This window comes from Ochotona princeps, chromosome 12 (assembly GCF_030435755.1).
Source record: "Ochotona princeps isolate mOchPri1 chromosome 12, mOchPri1.hap1, whole genome shotgun sequence".
In the NCBI taxonomy this organism is placed as follows: Eukaryota; Metazoa; Chordata; class Mammalia; order Lagomorpha; family Ochotonidae; genus Ochotona; species Ochotona princeps.
In genome coordinates this window covers 69,660,633-69,664,861 of record NC_080843.1, presented here as the reverse complement: position 1 = coordinate 69,664,861, position 4,229 = coordinate 69,660,633, and positions in this window count along the sequence as shown.

Below are 4,229 nucleotides of genomic sequence, written 5' to 3'. Positions count from 1 at the left end.
GTATACACTAGTGCCATTGATTTGTGTTCATTAATTTTGTATCCTGCTACTTTGCCAAAGTCTCTTATGAGTTCCAATAGTCTTTTGACTGAGTCTTTTGGTTCTCCTATGTATAGAATCATGTCATCTGCGAATAGCGATAATTTCAATTCCTCATTTCCAATTTGTATTCCTTTAATTGCTTTTTCTTGTCTAATAGTTCTGGCAAGGACTTCCAAAACTATATTGAAGAGTAGCGGTGAGAGCGGACATCCCTGTCTAGTTCCAGATTTTAGCGGGAAGGCTTCCAGTCTTTCTCCATTTAGTATGATACTGGCATTGGGTTTATCGTAAATTGCTTTGATTATGTTGTAGAATGTTCCTTCTATGTCTATCTTGTCTAGGGTTTTTAACATGAAGTGGTGTTGGATTTTATCAAATGCCTTCTCTGCATCTATTGAGAGGATCATATGGTTTTTATGGGTCAACTTGTTGATGTGATGTATTACATTTATTGTTTTGTGAATGTTGAACCATCCCTGCATGCCTGGGATGAATCCCACCTGGTCCGGGTGAATGATCTGCCTGATGTGTTGTTGGATCCTGTTGGCTAGTATTTTATTGATGATCTTTGCATCTATGTTCATCAAGGATATCAGTCTGTAGTTCTCTTTTTCTGTTGTTTCTCTCTCTGGCTTTGGTATTAAAGTGATATTAGCTTCATAGAACGAGTTTGGAAGAATTGCCTCTTTTTCTATTGTTTGAAAAAACTTGTGTAAGGTTGGGGTTAGTTCCTCCTTGAACGTTTGGTAGAATTCAGCAGTGAAGCCATCTGGTCCCGGGCTTTTCTTGGTTGGGAGGGCTTTAATTGTTGATTCAATCTCAGTGCATGTTATTGGGCTATTTAGATTGTTAATTGCTTCTTGATTCAATTTTGGTGGATTGTATATGTTCAAAAATCTGTCCATTTCCTCTAGGTTTTCTGATTTGTTCGCATATAGTTGCTTATAATAGTTCCTGATGATTCTTTGTATTTCTAAGGTATCTGTTATTATATCTCCATTCTCATTTCTAATACTATTGATGTGTATTTTCTCCCTACCTTTTTTAATTAGTCGAGCTAGTGGGGAGTCTATTTTGTTGATTTTCTCAAAGAACCAACTCTTTGATTGATTAATCTTGTGTATAGTCCTCTTGGTCTCTATTTGGCTTATTTCCTCCCTTATTTTGATGATTTCTTTTTTGCTACTAGTCTTAGGATTGCTTTGTTGTTGTGTTTCTAGTTCCTTCAACTGTAAGATTAGCTGATTTACTTGGTGCTTTTCTTGTTTCTTGAGATAAGCATTAATTGAAGTGAACTTTCCTCTCAGCACCACCTTGATTGTGTCCCATAAGTTCTGATAAGTTGTGTTGATGCCTTCATTTGTTTCAAGCAATTTTTTAATTTCCCCTTTAATTTCCTCTCTAACCCATTGCTCATTTAGTAATATATTGTTCAGCCTCCATATATTTGTAAGTCTTCCTTGGTGTTTCGAATTCTTGGTCTCAAGCTTCACTCCTTGGTGGTCTGAGAACGTGCATGGTATGATTTCCACTTTTTCAAATTTGCTAAGACTTGTTTTATGGCCTATAATATGATCAATTCTGGAGAAAGTTCCATGTACTGATGAAAAAAAGTGTATTCTCTGTCAGTACGATGAAAGGTTCGGTAGATGTCAACTAAGTCCATTTGCTCTAGAGTTTGAATGAGTTCTATTGTTTCTTTGCTGAGTTTCTGGTTTTTTGATCTGTCCATTTGTGTTAATGGGGTATTAAGGTCCCCCACTATGATCGTATTGAAGTCTATTTCTCCCTTTAATCCCATTAATATTTGTTTCACGTAGCTAGATGCTTTGGCATTTGGAGCATAAACATTTATTATGCTGAGCTCTTCTTGCTGGAGGTATCCTTTGATCATTATGTGGTATCCTTCTTTATCTCTTTTGATGCTCTTCACATCAAAGTCTATGTCATCTGATATAAGAATGGCTACTCCTGCTTATCTTACCTTACCATTTGCTTGAAATATCTTTTTCCATCCTTTCACTTTCAATATTTTCTGATCTTTGTTGGTAAGATGAGTCTCCTGTAAGCAGCAGATAGTTGGGTTTTGTTTTTTGATCCAATCCTCCAATTTATGGCATTTGATTGATGAGTTTAAGCCATTTACATTCAGCGTTATTATAGAAAAGGGACAGTTTGGTCCTGTCATTTTGGCGATGTGTTGTTCTAAATTAGGTCTTATGTTAGCATTTTAATTGGATGTTCTCCACATTTGCCTTTGTTTCTGATGGTTGCTATTTCTTTTCTCTTTCATAGGAACTTCCTTGAATATCATTTGTAGGGCAGGTTTAGATGAGACAAAATCTTGAAATTTTTCTTTATTGTGGAAGAATTTTATTTCATTTTCAAAGACAAAGGAGAGCTTTGCAGGGTAAATTATTCTGGGCTGAAAATTTTTCTCTTTTAGAATCTGGAATATGTCACTCCAGTCTCTTCTGACCTGTAACGTTTCCTTTGAAAAGTCAGCTGTGAGTTTAATTGGGGTTCCCCTATATGACACTTGATTTTTTTCTCGTGCACATTTAAGGATTTTTTCTTTTTGTTCCACTGAAGAGAGCTTGATTATCATGTGTCGTGATGAAGTTCGTTTTTGGTCAACTCTGTTAGAATTTCTGTAGCCCTCCTGTATATTATTTTCTAATTTTTTGCTCAGCTTAGGGAAGTTTTCCTATATTATTTCATTGAATACACCTCTAATCCCAGCTTCTCTTTCTGCACCTTCTGGAACACCCATAACTCTTATGTTAGACCTTTTAATCATATCTTTTAATTTTTGAATACTTTTTTTAGCTTGACCTAGCTCTGCTTCCAGCTTTTTGCTTGTTTCTTCGTGGTGGCAGGAAATATCTTCTAATTCTGAAATTCTTTCTTCTGCCTCATTCATTCTGTTTTTGAGACTCTCCACTGTAGTTTTAATTTGCTCTACTGTGTTCTTCATTTCTGATATATCAGCCTTAATTTGATGTATTACTGCTATTTCTTCTTTAAACTCTTGTTTGTACTTCTCATTGTTGACTAGCAGCTTTGCAATGAGTTTTCTGAGTTCTTTGTCCCCCATTTTCTCAATGTCTTCCTCAGTTAACTCTGAGATGGGCGAAGCTTTTGCTCCTTTGTTAGAGAAACTTCAGTAACATTCATAGTGTTTTTTTCTTGTCTTTTACCTTTTGTAATTGCCAATCTATTTGACAACATCTCTATGGTCTGTTACCTCAGGTGTATAAATTGACTTTAATGTTCAATCAGTATCCTGAGTTTAGGAAACACAGCTGTCTTGAATAATTGCTTTGTCCGTGGCACTGATTTTATAGGCAGCACTGAGCTTGTCGCCCCTTGCTAGCCAACACGTCTAAGTACCTCCTGAGGTCACCCTGGGCAGACTTGTGGCCAGAAAGATCAGGGGGCTGTCACAGTCAGCTCCAGGGACTACACAGACCCCCCAAGCTACAAGACTATTGCCGTGGACTCAGCTCCGCGCAATTACCAACAACACGCCCACTCTGGATCTCCACTTTAGGGTTCACACCTGCTGTCCTGCCACCCGATATGGCTCCACGTGGAGAACTGCAGTTGCTAGTTTTCAGTTCCAGGGACCACACTGACCCCACAGGGAGCAGAGCCGGCGCTCCCCTCCACCCCCAGATCAGATCCGCATGAACAGTCAGAAAGGGGCCTGTGTGTTATTCCGCCAACTTCGCCCTGTGCCTCCTCACACAAGGTGGCTCCCCGAGCCCCGACTCCCTCTGCCTGCAGCTGGTCCCAAACACCCAGCTCAGACCGTCAGGTCCCGGACCACACTCGCCTTCCCAGCTCCCCACACAGACCCAGGCTCTAACCTGGCGGTCACAACGTCCGTATGGAGACCACCACTGGATGTCTGGCTGGTGCTGGAAACGGATCGCTGGAGCCCGGATCACCGGAGCCCGCTGTTCCGAAGGCTGGCTCTCTTTCTTTCTTTTTTTTTTAAGATTTATTTATTTTTATTGCAAAGTTGGATATTCAGAGAGGAGGAGAGACAGAGAGGAGGATCTTCCATCTAATGATTCACTCCCCAAGTGAGCGCAACTGCTGGTGCTGTACCAATCCAGAGCCAGGATCCAGGAATTCATCCAGTTCTACCCCATGGGTACAAGGTCCCAAGGCTTGGTGCC